This window comes from Eucyclogobius newberryi, unplaced genomic scaffold (genome assembly GCF_026437365.1).
Source record: "Eucyclogobius newberryi isolate DKJ021-1_F unplaced genomic scaffold, fEucNew1.0.hap1 SCAF_163, whole genome shotgun sequence".
NCBI lineage: Eukaryota > Metazoa > Chordata > Actinopteri > Gobiiformes > Gobiidae > Eucyclogobius > Eucyclogobius newberryi.
In genome coordinates, this window is record NW_027315794.1 from 17,501 (window position 1) to 34,094 (window position 16,594).

General features: G+C 43.8%; 1 protein-coding gene and 1 long non-coding RNA gene across 3 annotated transcripts in view; both read right to left on the bottom strand.

Annotated features, from left to right (window-relative positions):
- LOC140362363 (smoothelin-like) overlaps positions 1-16,594 on the bottom strand; it is a 44,924-nt gene that overhangs the window by 10,606 nt on the left and 17,724 nt on the right. Inside the window, exon 1 of one of the 2 annotated variants that reach the window (XM_072448451.1) lies at positions 12,117-12,185. The exons of the other annotated variant lie outside the window; for it this stretch is intronic. The gene's annotated coding sequence lies outside the window, so the exon portion shown is untranslated. Of the gene's footprint in view, positions 1-12,116; positions 12,186-16,594 lie in introns of those variants that run through there. 2 annotated transcript variants of the gene reach the window in all.
- LOC140362362 (uncharacterized) lies at positions 4,337-5,158 on the bottom strand. The gene is made up of 3 exons (XR_011927081.1): positions 5,034-5,158; positions 4,846-4,943; positions 4,337-4,696 (listed from the first exon to the last, which is right to left on the bottom strand). It is a non-coding gene; the product is annotated as an uncharacterized lncRNA (long non-coding RNA).

The following is a 16,594-nucleotide window of genomic DNA, read 5'->3' on the forward strand; positions in this document are numbered from 1 at the left end:
GAGAAAGGCAGAAGAGGAGACGAGGAGCGGAGAGAGAGATGAGTGGGAGAAAAGAGAATACTCTGTATTTCAAGAAAAAAAGAAAGAAAGAGAGTACGACGGAGTATAAGGGCCAACCAAGAAAAAAAAATGCGCTGCACTACGAGAATAAAGTCATTAATTAATGAGAAAAAAGACGTTAATTAATGAGAAAAAAGTCGAAGTCAGAAAAAAGTCGTAAATTAACGACTATAAACTCATTAAATAACGAGAAAAAAGTCAATAATTAATGAGAAAAAAGTCGTTAAGAGAAAAAAGTCATTAAATAATGACTTTTTTTCTCGTTAATTAACGAGAATAAAGTCGAAATTTTAAATGAAGCCGGTCAGTGGTACCTCTCTTACGTTATGGAGAATATTGAACATTTTGTGCAGGTATACTTTCACCTAGGGTTTACGCACGGTGAAATACTGTGCCTTCTAGCACATAATCACCACCATATCATCAGTTCAAGGACTTTGAAGCGACATTGCAGCCGTTTGGGTTTGTTTCGTCGGAAGAACCAAACGAATTTAGAAGAAATCGCTTATTTTGTGGAGGAGGAACTGACTGGAAGTGGTCGGCTACAGGGCTATCGGTGGTTACACCACAGAGCTATCCAGAGAGGATTTGTTGTATCACAAGAAACTGTGCGGATTTTGCTGGGAATTTTGGATCCAAATGGAGTGGATTTGCGAAGAAGACGGCGTCTTCGGCGTAGACGGTACAGTGTAAGGGCCAAACGCATTGTGGCATTTGGATTCATACGATAAACTGAAGCCGTACGGCATTGCTATAAATGGCTGTATTGATGACTTCAGCCGCCACATTATGTGGATGGAAGCGTACGTTACCAACAGCAATCCAAAGGTAATTGCGGATTATTATATCAACACCGTGACTCGCGTTAGGGGGTGTCCGCAGAGGTTCCGGGCAGATCCAGGTACAGAAAATGCACATGTCCGAGACATGCAACGTTTCCTGCGGAGAAACCACACCGATGCATATGCTGGAGATCAAAGTTTCATCTATGGATGTAGCACCGCCAATCAACGAATAGAGTCTTGGTGGGGAATCCTGCGTAAACAATGCGTTCAGTTTTGGATGGACAGCTTTCAAACTCTAAAAGAAGATGGACATTTCACTGGTGACTTTGTGGACAAAAACTTGGCACAGTTTTCTTTCCTCAACATTATACAGGTAGGCAATTATCAGTGTTGGCTATAGCTTTTAAAAGTAACGTGTTACTCCCATGAAAAAGCGCGCACGCACACACACGCACACACACACACACACACACACACACGCACACACACACACGCACACACACGCACACACACACGCACGCACACACACACACACGCACACACACGCACACACGCACACACGCGCACGCGCACACACACACACACACACACACACACACACACACACACACACCGCACGCACGTACGTACGGGACCGAGGTGCAGCGGAGGGTCTGACACAGGCTGGCTGGGTGCGCGACAGGCGCTATAACTTTTGCGTGCTCACTTGGAGATTACTTTTACATTCACAAGGTTTCAAGTTGGCTGTTCGTGACTTTGTGGAGGTGGTTTGCGAGTGCGTAAACTCTCCAAGCATGCACGCACAAATATGCGCTTTTTGCAACCCAGTGACTATCGCGTACAGCTTTTATACACAAGCACCAACCTAAGTTTATTTTTAAATGGCCAAAGAAGGTTCAAGAAAAGGGGATTCACCGTGTGGCCTCGGTAACCAGAAAAGTGAGAATCTGTGGCGAAAGAGAGGACTAGATCCCTAAATCAGCCGACAATGTAGAGAAATATTAAAAAAGCTAAAGAGAACTGCTTTTGTTTCTTCCCCCCCTCCTGCAAATAAAGGGGTATTTGGACTAGAATGGAAACACAAAGAAAGTCATACACATATTTTTATTAAAATGCAGGAGGCGGGGAAGAAACAAAAGCCGTTCTCTTTTTATTTGATATTTCTCACATAGTCTACTGTAAAATTTGAATTTACACATTGTTATTTAAACCTGTCTCAATTTTGTATTTAGGATGAAGTGGATGGTGTGGTAAGAACCTGGAACTCACACCGCATAATGACAAGACCTGGCTTTGAGGTGCTTGGAGGAAGACCAGTGCTCATGTACACCATGCCACAACTTCATGGGGGTGAGGACAGGTTGCAGCCAGTCATACCAGAAGAGGTAGTGATATGCAAAGAAGAGTGCACGCCTAAAGGGCAGTATCCATGTGATCCAACCATCTTTGAACTCTGTACTGTCCTCATGGATGAAAATGGTTGGGATGCTCCAGTGGATGGGTCCACAGCTGCAGAACTTTACATCAATTTAAGAAATGAAATACTTAACAATATTTGAACTGTTGGACTTACTGTTTATATTCATTATGGGGCAAGTGCACAGGGTGTTATCAAGTGTGCATTTTGAAACAAATATAGAAAACAAAATGTTTTTGTTTGTTTTGTTTTTTTTCAACTTTGAATTTATTGCTCAATGTTTTAACAGTGCAAACTGCTGCAAATGTGTGACTTTGAACAGACACAAGTATGGTAGCCAACCAGAGGCAATGCAAAGACACTTGGATTGAACACACTCCACTTTTTGAACACTTGGTGTAACTGTTTGAATAAAATGTGAAAATGTAAAATGAGATATGCATTAAACAATTGTTATAAAAATAAAATACATAAACATTAAAGCAGCCTGTAATTGAAAATACGGGCTATAATAATTAGCCAACTGAACAGTGAAAAAATAACATGGCCATGTCTAAACAATATCCATTATCCAGATGTTAGCATCAAGGATAGAATTGAACTCACTGCGGAAGTCTGGGAAGTTGTCATAGCTGTCAGGCAAATGCAAAAGGGATGCACAGGTACGGCCGATTGGTCTGCGGGTAAATGCAGTTTGAACAACAAACTCTACCATAATACAACTAGATACCAGCAAGTCAGATCCTGTACAAAACCTTAGAAATTTCTCTAGTCTTTCTTCATTAAGTTCCTTCACATATTTTTTTAAGTATCGTGCCACTTCTGCTTCTTTTGGTGTCATACTGTCCGGAAAAGTTAACTTTTCTGTTACTCTTTTTGAAGTAGGCTTCGACTCACTGTACATTGTTTTCAGCCGCTCAGGGTCCAGTGCAAACATATGTGGCTGTGAAACGTTCCGCCAACAGTCAATGACAAACTTTGGTTTTTGAATAATTTCTTTGTGCGCCAACTCAAGCAATATTTCCGGTAGGGTTTCAGGGCTGATATGTTTGCGGCATTCGTAGTTGGCGAGAAGATCTATTATCTCATCAGCTTCCACAGAATCGAACTTAACAAGTGCTTTGCTGATTATTTCCTGTTCATGTGAGCTGAAAAGCCGGAGAAAACTTGTCTTCAGGTCACTGTAAATCTCCCCGAAAAGCATTTCCTCAAGAAAAGGAGGGGCAAGTTTAAGAGGCAGGTATCCACAATCTTGAAACCCCTTCACAAAGATCCTACCAATAGCCTTCCATGTTACCTCAGTAAAGTCATGTCTAAGAAAAGGCACTTTGTATGTGATTCCCAGGGTACACCGTTCATAAAACTCTCCCCAGAAGCTAGTATAGACATCTTTAAGTAAACCTGTACCACTGCCCTTCTCCAGCGACTTGTCTGGAAGAATACGCTTAATTTTTATTGTTTTGTTAAGCATATTATCGTCTGAAAAAGCCCCTATCATGTCACTGAAGCTGTTTGCTTGGTTTAAGACCACAGTTATCTCTGGAATGATGCCTTGTGGACTGAGTGGTGGCATTGTATCAGGCTGGTAAACCACTGTGTCGCTGAGAGAATCCTCATTGTAAGTTTTGTCTGGGCCAAATGCAATCTCCAGGTCAGAGTTGTTTGCATTTAAAAGAGAAAGACTCTCAGCATAATCTGAACTATTCAGAGTGAAAGAATCATCAACATCAAATGTAGAAACAGCACTGTTTTGTGTATCCTCCGATGGAATATAAAGCTCTGGAACCATCTCAGGTGATTGTTGCTGTGGACTATTGATATAGGTTGTGCCTTCATTGGGTTGCCATTCCTCTTCTTCAAAGGATGGATCATCTATGTCATCATCCACAATCACTGTTTTGACTTTGGTTGCCAAATAAAACCTTTACATTGGCAGCTTCACAGTGTTGAATATGTCCTCCACTGACAAATCGTGTGGCAAGGAGTTTTGTTTAAAATCCCAAACATCAAAATCAAAATCACTCTCAATGCCTTTGTTAGATTTTCCTTGTGGAAAAAAGAGCTTTTCCTTGTTCTAGAATGTCACTAAATCTTGCCGTGGTGCTGATTGAAAGCTTTCTTGTTCCTCCTCCTTGTTTAGCTCTGACCTGCTTAGATGATTTGTTTTCAGTGTGGATCCAGCCTATTTCAATTATTCGCGTAGACTGTTTGGTTCTTTTTTTTTAATGTTAGATGGTCCAGGCTCTTCTTCCCCATTATGAGGTTGAGTTCTAACTTTCAGTTTCTCCCTTAGTCTCTCAAAAAGTCCCTGTTTTCGTTTTGCTGAGTGTGGATGAGATTTGCAAAAATTAACTAGAGCAATTCTGTCTCCATAGGATGGCAGGTGGTCCTCCAAATCTGCATCTTCCATCAGCAAAATTACTTCTCTGTCAATCTGAAAGCAGTGTAAAAGTAGAGTTAGAGGCAAAAAACTAAACAAAAACATTGAGATTATTTTAAGTGAATGGTGAAATAATGGGTGAGACACACGTTTTTGTAGTCAAATGGCTGACATAATAGGCAATATACAAGCAGAAAAGTAACCTTATGTTCTTGAATCCATGTGATGGCTTCCTCTGAAACATGACGTCCCCTTAAGAATGCCACAATGTCAGACAATGAGTCAGTCATGATACATGGACCTGGAACAGACAGGAGAAATGGCCTTGTTATTATCTGACTAATCAGCAGCTTTTAGTAATGAAACATTAGTCAACGCATAAAAAACATACCAACGGACAATCAAGCAATGCACATCAAAAGTATGTCCTCCTCCAACACTGGGAATGACCATCTGAATAAATCCACAACTGTAAGCATATGAGTGTTAGTGAAAAAAGATGATCACAGTTACTAGGCTCATAAGCATAAGTGTTGTTGTGGCTCTGCCTGCTAGCACTTGCGCGGGTTTATCTCTGTCAATATGGCAGGTTGTGGAGGGCGGGGTTACGTGTTTGCCTCCCGCGCTCACCTGGGTCGCGGCTGCTACTGCTGTGTAATAGGATGTAACGGGACTTACAATCACCGCATTGAAACCTTGTATCCATCGCGGCATAGAGCAATACTGGCCATGGGTGCTGGCCATGGATACCGGCCGTAAGGTGCTGTGTATGGTCTGCTCGACGCTGCGACCCCACCTGCGCTCCCCATTCCCATGTGCGTGTCCCTGTGGTGTGCGCATGCCGCGGCACTGCACTGTGCGGTGAACATCAGCATTCTCTTGGTACTAACTTTACCGAACTCTTGCTTACGTCGTGATGGGCTTGTCAGAACCAGGATTGATTCCGGACCAAACCACCCCCAGCATAACACCAAGACCTAACCAACTGGTCAAGAGCTGCGTCTTACGAAGCGTCATACGATGCGTCATACGCACACCTCCAAAATCATATGCATTTCATTGCCTTGTAATCTCAGCCATAACTTCAACATACTCCCCATATGAATGAGACCGTCCTGACGAGGTAGCAGCAGTCCTGCCCCGCAGTCGACCGTGTACACGGCCTGCGAAGGAACCAGGCCGACCCCTCGCATGTATTAAACGCACTTGCCGCCCGTTTTACTTGAAATGTATCGAAATACATAATCCACATTTTTGAAATATCACATATTATAACAATATAAGAAAATATAGCCTTACCTGCATTGAAAATATGGAAGAAATCCGGGTAAAGATGAATTGATCTCCGCTTCTTTCGTTTCGTCTCCCACGATGGTTTGATTTTGACTTAATACGAAAAATTTCGACTTTTTTCTCGTTAATTAAGGAGTTTTTTTCTCATTAATTAATGACTTTTTTCTCATTAATTATTGACTTTTTTCTTGTTATTTAATGACTTTTTTCTCATTATTTAATGAGTTTATAGTCGTTAATTTACGACTTTTTTCTGACTTCGACTTTTTTCTCATTAATTAACGTCTTTTTTCTCATTAATTAATGACTTTATTCTCGTAGTGCAGCGCATTTTTTTTTTCTTGGTTGGCCCTTATACTCCGTCGTAAGAGAGAGAGAACCAGGTGTCACATCTGTCAGAGCTCATGTCTGTAGCTGAAGGCTGTGCTCTTATTGACTAATAGCACAAGCAGCAGGTCATTAACATGACAGGAGCAGAGACAGGTGCAGAGATGTGTGCAGAGACGGGTGCAAAGACGGGTGCAGAGACGAGAGCAGAGAGAGGAGCAGAGAGAGGAGCAGGAGAGGAGCAGAAACAGGAGCAGAGACAGGAGCAGTGACAGGAACAGAGACGTGTAGGCAGGAGCAGACAGGAGAGACCCCCCTCTACTGGTGGAAATATGTAATGGCAGCAATTCATTGTCATGAGGAATTCCATTTAAGAAATATCTTTAGTAAAAAGGAAGAGAGATGTGGAATATATTGAAGTTGTTGTGGTTTTGACCTCATGCATAGATGCTTACAGAGTTATGGAAAAATAAATAAATATCTGAGCGCTTTGAGTGCTTTGAACTTGTGGGTTTAGTTGTACAGTCCATTCACTTTGCATATACCGTATTTTGCGGACTATGAGTCGCACCTTTTTTCATAGTTTTGGCTGGGGTGCGACTTATACTTATACTTATACTTATATACTTATACTTATACTCGAGCGACTAATATGTGATATTATCTGTCATTTTCACACTTGCAACTGCATTTCATACTCCATTGACTCTTGACAACTTGAAAAGATTTACAACTTGGAATTATTACATACCTCTATTTCAATTTACTGTGGGGGTCCCGAGTCGGTTGTATGCTTATTTTGAAAAAGTCTGTCAGTGTTCCTCTTCAGACTCTGTCTCTCATCACACACTCCTTTAAGCCACTCACACTAAAATGAGCGTTTAGGAGGAAAACTAGTCAAATAGTGTCTGGGGAAAAAAACTGCATTTATTGCGGGCCGCGAGTGAATTTGTACTCAATGACGTGAATGGCGGCCGATACCGATACTGCGCCAATATATATCGGTGTATCCCTAATAAGAATAAGGGGAAATTGCAAAGGAGCGACCTCAACTCCAGCCGTTGCTGATGAGAGAAGTTTGAGATCTACAGTGCATCCCAACCAGCAGCAGTTACAGAACGTTTTAAGCATTTACAGAGACTGCATTTCCTGAAGTGTGGATGAAGCTGCTAATCCTCAACTTACACCCCGAGTGAGCTAAAAGCAGGGCTAGCGCACACCGCACATGTAGATTGATCTTAGAGCTTGTGGCCGGGGGTAAGGCACGGAAGCTGGGGGACCAAGGATGTTACGCTTATGGCAGGAGACGGGGGCAGAAAAGAGGGGGAAAGACGAGAACGAGAGAGCAGAGGAATGCCTAAATATGGCCAGAAGAGGGCTGGGTAGAAAAGGCTCCATTCTTCACATTCCTGTTGACTCAGAGGAGCAGACGCAGCAGACGCAGAAGACGGGGCATTTGGGGAGAGAGAGCAGACAGGACCTGGGACGGCTGAAGTGTGGACTAATGTGGGACATCATAACAACTATGATAAAGAACAAATTTGGTGGTTGTAATGGTTTTGAAGAGCTGAGTCAGTGCGTTCGACGGTACAAAACTGTACGAGAGTTGCACAGGTCAAACAAACAAAAGCAGCCTCTCATTGTTCTGCCTGCCTGCTTTTACTTTACACTGTTATTTCATCTGCAATATATGAGTGAGCAGGTTATTAAGCAAAGTGAAGGAAATGTCCTGTAATTGTCAAGAATATCATAATTATTTAGGAAGATACAAGGTCAGCGTTGAGTTATTAGTATGTATTGATAAGGGTATCGAAGTGAGTAAAATGATGTGCCCCATTACAGATGTATTGTAAACGCATCTTTAAGGGTGAAAATGAGACCACGGTGTGAGGACTTTTTAACCAGGATTCATCAAACAAGCCTAAATTCAACTCCAGGTATGTTTTTGTTGCGGTAACATTAGAACAGACATTTTATCTTGAAATGCAATTTAAAATGATAGCAGATTAGAGAACATGATGAATAGGTGTACGTATGCTAATGTAACACCTTCAGCTACATGACGCACAGACAACGAACTGTAACAAACTGTCGTAAGTGTCACTAAATCAATTGAATTCTTCTTCCTCTGTGTCACTTCTAAACAACTTCCCTAACTCCGGAGTATAAATCGCCAAAACTATGTAAAAAGGTGTGACTTATAATCCGGGAAAATATGGTAAGTCACTTTGGCAATAAAGCTCCATTGGGAAAAATTGCAGAATATTTTTTTTTAAAAGGCCAGGGTTTCTCAGGAGAGTTGTCTTTGGCTTGATGTCAGACAAATGTTGCAAAGCTGGTTCTGCCCAGAGACAGGAGGGGATGACAACAGACACTTTAAACGCCACGAAAATAATGTAACCACCACAAGGAGTTACAAAGACGATGAAAATGTTACTTAATACGGCTTTAAGACAGTAGAAGTGTGTAACTGGGTCTTATTCTTATTCTAGTTTTGATATATGTAGCTCCAGATCATTCAGGAAAGGTCCCGTTTTGTTCAAATGAGCATCTAGTTTCGACACAAGCTGTGACACAATATTTTGACTTGACTACATCCCCTTCTTATACATGTAGTTATTTCTTTACTTAAACTCATTGTAATCCCAGGGCAGACGTTTGGGTATCGAAGCAGACTTGATGACTTGGTGTAAATCAGCCTTTATTACCACGTGTCACATTCACAGACGCAGACACATGTTGAACAAGCGCTGACTCAGTCACACACTGCTGCTTTTACCAACTCCATTGTGAGTCTGACGTTTGCTTTGGGAATCACTTTTATACTGTGCAGCAGGTCCTGTGTATTATCCTACTTTTATACTAGCTAGCAGAGTATTATGGTTCACACCTTCGGAATTATGGCTGCTCGATCAGACCAAAAAACTACATGTGTCCTTTTTTTTTAGTAGACAACATACAAACATACAAACAAATAACATACAAACAGTTGATACAATACAGACAGTAAATAAACTAACAGACATTTTATCTCATCTGATGAGGATTAACGATTCATGCTTATTCAAAGTGGAAAAAGCTTTTTGGCTATTACACTCATTTATTATACATGCAATAATGACTTTGCCCCATTGGCTTTGAGGGATGGGTCAAATGCAGAGGTCAAATTTCTTTGGGTTTTACATTTGTGAAAATAAAAAGGTCCCTAACAGAATAATAATATTCATAAATGTATCGATGAATGTGTCTTGTTTTTAATATTCTGATCCAATTATTACTTTTTTCAAATAAAAAATTCCATCAACATTTTTTATGAAAAAGTTGCATCCATAAATTTTTGCTTTTTAATTCACAGTCAGTAACTCTTTGGATCTACTGTGGTATATTTTTAAATGAGATATTTGACTGGATATGTATTGTATGTAAAAGCCAATCATTTTCCGAATTAATATCTGTTAAAACTCAATGTAAATTTCCCTCTGGAGGACAGTTAATTATTGTTTAGGCCCTCTATAATAATGTGATGATTGCATTTGGGACTTTGTGTTAATATTCCATCTTTGTATAATTGCATAGGGACCAGATTTCATTGGCCGGTGGTAACCTGAGGGAATGGCTTTCAAAACCATATTCAATTCTTAAGATAAGAGTGTAATGTTGAGGAACGACCTTCACTGGCCCCAGGTACAGTGCATGTACTGTAAGGACAAAAGAGCTTGGACTTGAATGTCACTCCAAACCAAGCCAGTTCAAATCCACCGTTTACATTCAAACAGACCAATAATAAAACAACCTTTCTGGGCAGCGGTTGGCCCAGTACCAGAGCTTACATGAGGGGGTGAGGAGGGTGAGCTTACACAAGGGGGTGAGGAGGGTGAGCTTACACAAGGGGGTGAGGAGGGTGAGCTTACACAAGGGGGTGAGGGCTCCCTGAGCAGCCGCAGCAGAGCAGGGTAATGAGTGTTGAAAACAAACACCTTTACCTTTGCCTGGGCACGTGCCAGAGAAAACAGCGACCGTTGGGAGTTCAGACAGAGCACTGGACTTTACACTGGAGCAGAGAGAGGGGGAGAGAGAGGGGGAGAGAGCGGGGGAGAGAGCGGGGGAGAGAGGGGGAGAGAGCGGGAGAGAGCGGGAGAGAGCAGGAGAGAGGGGGAGAGAGAGGGGGAGAGAGCGGGGGAGAGAGGGGGAGAGAGCGGGAGAGAGCGGGAGAGAGCAGGAGAGAGGGGGAGAGAGCGGGAGAGAGCAGGAGAGAGAGGGAGAGAGGGGGAGAGAGCGGGAGAGAGGGAGAGAGAGGGAGCGGGAGAGAGCGAGAGAGAGGGGGAGAGAGAGAGAGAGAGGGAGAGAGAGGGGGAGAGAGAGAGAGAGCGGGAGAGAGCAGGAGAGAGGGGGAGAGAGCGGGAGAGAGCAGGAGAGAGAGGGAGAGAGGGGGAGAGAGCGGGAGAGAGGGAGAGAGAGGGAGCGGGAGAGAGAGGGAGAGAGAGGGAGTGAGGGGGAGAGAGCGAGAGAGAGGGGGAGAGAGAGAGAGAGAGGGAGAGAGAGGGGGAGAGAGAGAGAGAGAGAGAGAGAGAGAGAGAGAGAGGGAGAGAGAGGGAGTGAGGGGGAGAGAGCGGGAGAGAGGGGGAGAGAGGGGGAGAGAGGGGGCTGTCACACCTTCTCTAGAACTGTGTTATTAAAACTAGGCCAACTGTCACTCTCATCAGGCCTACAGCGTTTGTGCCTTTGTGTCACACGTCTGTTAGAGAAGTGCTGCTGGAGTATAAAACAGAACAAGCACGTGAGGTCAATAAGGCTTCAAGATTACGTGGGCATTGAAATGATGTGAATTCTGTGGCAGCATGTTACGAAGCTCGGATGTTATGTTGCATTCATGTGGTCCTCGGGTGCTCTGGTTTCCGAGATGAGAAGTCTGTGTTCCGGCAGCTCTTTCATGTGCTTTAAGCTCGGAAACTCAGGAATTTGATGTCACCATTAATGAAAGTCCAGTATTTATCAGCGTTTGATAAAGCTAACCAGGAAGACTGGTTGTTGTGAGCATTCTCAAAAGCTAAAAATCCTATATTTTTTTTACTTTAGCTAGTTGATGTTACACTAAATCATTGATTAGACAATAGTCAGTTTTTTCTTGTGCAAATATGTTGTTCTCATGATATGACTTACTGACAGAAAACCCCTAACTGTAGCAAAGAGCTCAGATGTTAACATAAATAAGATGATTTTGGTCCGTCTCCACAGCAGTGACGTCCAGAATGAAAGTCAAGCGGCAGCTTTTGTTGTTGTTGTTGTTTTGAGTAGTTTTCCACGTCTAAGAAAAAGAAAGGATTTGTGCAGAAGCAAAGCTCTAAACTCTGTAAATCTGAGGTCAAAAAAGTAATAGATTTAATTCTAAATGCTCCACGAATATTCAGCAGAGCTGCTCTTGAGAGACGCGCGCTACAAACTTGTGGCTGTGGTTGGACCGTAACAAAATTGGGCAGATGTGCTCTATGGTCTGACTCCAGGTTCTGGTACCAGGTCCTGGTACCCTCCAGCATCTGAGGAGAAAGTAGGAGGGACAAGCGAGTTGGGTCGCACAATATATCGCAATTGTAAAAATCTGCAATGTCTGCATTTAAAAAAAAAAATCTGAATAGAGTCAGACAATGTGGGCCTGTACCTGATCCAGGAGCCCGGAGCCTGGAAGCTATGTTACACATGGTGCTGTCACAGTGACCGGAGGACACACTCATCACACTGTTCCTCACTCACCTCATATAATCTTCTGCATCTGTCATATCTGTCAACAGCTAAAATATAAAAACCTGTTGTAAAGTTGCATAAACTGAGCCTGCACGCACAGCTCCCTCTGACTCACCTGCTCAGCTTTGTTTGAACAACGCTGAAGCCTAAATTCAACCTCCTCACCCGTCTGTCACGCTCTTGCTTCAACATCTAGCTCATCATCTGAGCAGCAGAAGCATCAACCTCCTCACCCGTCTGTCACGCTCTTGCTTCAACATCTAGCTCATCATCTGAGCAGCAGAAGCATCAACCTCCTCAGCCGAGGTTTAAACATTCAGTAAACTCTCCAATCATCTGTCTGGTTCCAAGTCTCTCCAGGTTGAGCTGGAGTGAAAGCTGTGACTTGGCTAAAGATATCCGCCCAAAGCCGCTCAGCCAGTCTCAGCCAATTAGAGCTGAGGGAGCGGGAGGGCTGCAGTGAGCCGGCAGGGGCCAGAGAGAGTAATCCCGGAAAAACTGAACTCTGCGCACTTGACTCGAGGCTCATTAGACTAAAATCAAACCTTGCATGTCAGAATGTGCAATAAATCAAATTTGAATCAAGATAAAGGTTGCAGTGGTGACATCGCCTTGCTACAGTTGGAACAAAACGCCTCTGAAGTAAAGTCGGGATGCAAACACTGCTCAGGTTTTCAGAATGATGAACTGGGCCATTGCAACAGAGATGAACAATATAAAACAAAATCTTCTGAATGGGAAAAGGTTTTCAAAATGTTGCAGTTTCAAATGACACCACAACATTCTACATGCCAATAATATCTAATACAATGCTGATTATTGTTGTAACAATCACGCAGCAACACAGGTTTAATCAGGCAAGTGTGAAAGGTTGGTAAAATTAAGTGGCAGAATGATCACCTTATGCCCTCATTTGAAAGTTTACAACATAACTTAGCTCATTTTGGTGCATTTTTTCCTATAAACGATAAACTCAATATTAAAATGTTGCATATTTTAAAAACAACATTCACAATATTGTCCAAAATTAGATATATTGTCTACCCCTAATTTCAAACATTCATCTGTATTAAATATCGTTAGACATTAGATTGATGTCATATCATGTGAAACCCAGCTGAATGGTGGAAAAAGTTCTTAAAATATCACATACAAACAGAAGATTGAAAGCCAGGAATCACACAAAATATGATAAGAAATGATGTAAACTAGGACTTAACCAGAACAAACTGTAAACCTGCAAGTTTCAGCCAAAACAAAATCTCAAGACGACATCCATCTCAGGACATTAAGAAGGAATTCCAAGCCCGGTCCAGGTCTCTGCTTCAGTGTTTCATCCTGAGCAGGTGTCGAGTCATTTTTCTGCAGAAGTGCTTTTTCCCCACGGTGACTGACAGTGGCTGAGTGCAATCGTCTGAGCACTTAAATCAGGCCTGTTGCCTTATAAGGACACACACAGTCCTCGATCACAGACGCTCAAGTGGATCTCCAGCTGCTTCTGTGGAAATTACACTCGTCAGCCCAAGTGCAAGAAACCTTTATGATCTTTGTGGTATTGACATTGGTATCGAGTATCCAGCCTTTTCCTTAGTATTGAAATCAAGCTTGAAATGTTAGTCCTGTGACAACAGTATGTGAAACTATCATTTAGAGCAAATTCAAACGTCTCTCACCTCAGATTGATGGAGTTCTGTGCTTCGCTCATTGATTCAGCAGAAATCTGTGATATTTTTCAGTCCTTGTGATATTTGAAACCAGTGACCAGACTCACGTCTTCCTAAAACATTGGTGAAGTGTGTCTTTTGGATGCCGGCAAGAACAGCATCAGTTGAACCATTGTGACTCGTGAGAAAACTGCCTGTGTTCTGTATCAGAATAACAATACTTAATCGATCCTCAAGATAAATTATTCAGTCGCTGCAGCTCCAATAAATCTGCTTCCTATGTGTAAGTGCCACTTCAATTTGGTAGGTTTGTTTTCTATAATCAGGTCATTTTGGATCAATATTGCAGTTTACCAAGAACAAAATGTAAAAAAATCACTACATAAGTGATCGTGGTTAGCGGTGGGCAATATTGACAAAAATAAAAATATTTTTTGGAGGACCTTGCAAATGACAGATGGACATAATGTCATCTGACAAATTGAAATGTGTTAATACATGTCTTTTAATGTGTTAGCTGAGGTTTAATTACAAGATAAATGTGAAATGTGTCAAATGAATCACAAAAGTGCAGAAATATCCCCTTAGACTATTTTTAATCAGCTCCTTTATATATAATCGAAATTGTGCATTTCTTCAAAACAACATTCACGATATTTTCTAATGTTGCCCACCTGCAATTGTCGTAGTAACAATATATGGAGGGAAAAAATAAGCACAAGAGCAAACTACAACGCAAAAGTACACACTTGTTCAGAAGACACAAAATCTTCCTGGTGCATAATAGAGTAATACTGTTACTGTTCTGATCTTGAGACAAAGTCAGGTTGAAGCTTACGTAAATCATTAGTGAAAGCCGCAGGTTGTGGAGTGTACGGTGGCTGTTTGAGGACACACCCTGAACTTGAGAAGTGAGCAGGTCTGAGCGAGAAGAGCACCGCAGGCCAAGGAGACGCACAGATCAACCTACACTCATTGTGTTGGAGATTTCTTACAAAAACAGTGACTCTCCCAAAGATCTGAAACGACCCCTGCCCTCCATCTGAAATGACAACAAATTCTAGAATGTGGACGCAGCCCATTGAGAGACAGGAGTTTGCCTTTAGATGATTAACCCTAACATGTCCCCTGCACCATTTTGATTTCTCAAGTGTTAAAAGTGTGTGTGGCCGGAAGCAGGATGGGGTGCAGAGCTCGCCCCTTTCCACTCCGCAGGACAGGCACAAAAGAAAGGAGCGTGGAGGAATGTGGGCTCGGGGAACACTCCTGTACATACACTACAGAGATACAGTCCCTCCTGGACACACTGTAGAGATGTGGATCCAAGGCCACAGACGGTCCTCTACAGAACATCCCTTTGACCACAGCTGGGGAACATTACTGTGCCTTGGGCTATTGCCGAGTGTGCCTTAGAAATAATCCACAAATGTATTTAATTGAATAATGTACTATTTAAGAGTGAGCTGAGCAACTTCTGAACCAGTTGAGAGAGTAAAAAACTTGTTTTGCACTTGTATCCATCCATCTTCTGCCGCTTTATCCGGGGCCGGGTCGCGGGGGCAGCAGTCTGAGCAGGGACTCCCAGACTTCCCTCTCCCCAGACACTTCCTCTAACTCCTCCGGGGGGATCCCGAGGCGTTCCCAGGCCAGCCGAGAGACATAGTCTCTCCAGCGTGTCCTGGGTCTTCCCCGGGGCCACTTCCCGGTGGGACATGCCTGAAACACCTCCCGAGGGAGGCGCCCAGGAGGCATCCGAAACAGATGCCCGAGCCACCTCAGCTGGCTCCTCTCGACGTGGAGGAGCAGCGGCTCTACTCCGAGCTCCACCCGCGTGGCCGAGCTCCTCACCTTATCTCTAAGGGAGCGCCCAGCCACACGGCGGAGGAAACTCATTTCGACCGCTTGTATCCGCGATCTTGTTCTTTCGGTCACTACCCAAAGCTCATGACCATAGGTGAGGGTAGGAACGTAGACCGACCGGTAAATAGAGAGCTTTGCCTTTCGGCTCAGCTCCCTCCTTACCACAACGGTCCGATGCAGCGACTGCATCACTGCAGCCGCTGCACCGATCCGCCTGTCAATCTCACGCTCCATCCTTCCCTCACTCGTGAACAAGACCCCAAGGAGGGCAAGGACACCCCACCCACCTGGAGAGGGCAAGCCACCTTTTTCCGGTCGAGAACCATGGCCTCGGATTTGGAGGTGCTGATTCTCATCCCAGCCGCTTCACACTCGGCTGCAAACCGTCCCAGTGCATGTTGCAGGTCCGGGTTTGATGGAGCCATCAGGACAACATCGTCTGCAAACAGCAGAGATGAGATCCTGTGGTCCCCAAACCGGACACCCTCCGACCCCTGACTGCGCCTAGAAATTCTGTCCATAAAAATTCTGAACAGAACCGGTGACAAAGGGCAGCCCTGGCGGAGTCCAACATGCACTGGGAACAGGTCTGACTTACTGCCGGCAATGCGAACACAGCTCCTGCTCCGGTCATACAGGGACCGGACAGCCCTGAGCAAAGGGCCCCGGACCCCGTACTCCCGGAGCACCCCCCAAAGGACACCCCGAGGGACACGGTCGAAAGCCTTCTCCAGATCCACAAAGCACATGTGGACTGGTTGGGCAAACTCCCATGAGCCCTCGAGCACCCGATGGAGGGTATAGAGCTGGTCCAGTGTTCCACGACCGGGACGAAAACCACTCTGCTCCTCCTGAATCCGAGGTTCGACTATCGGTCGGATTCTCCTCTCCAGTACCTTGGAATAGACCTTACCCGGGAGGCTGAGGAGTGTGATCCCTCTGTAGTTGGAACACACCCTCCGGTCCTTCCTTCTTGAACAGAGGGACCACCACCCCGGTCTGCCAGTCCAGAGGCACGGTCCCCGAACGCCACGCGATGTTGCAGAGACGTGTCAACCAAGACAGTCCT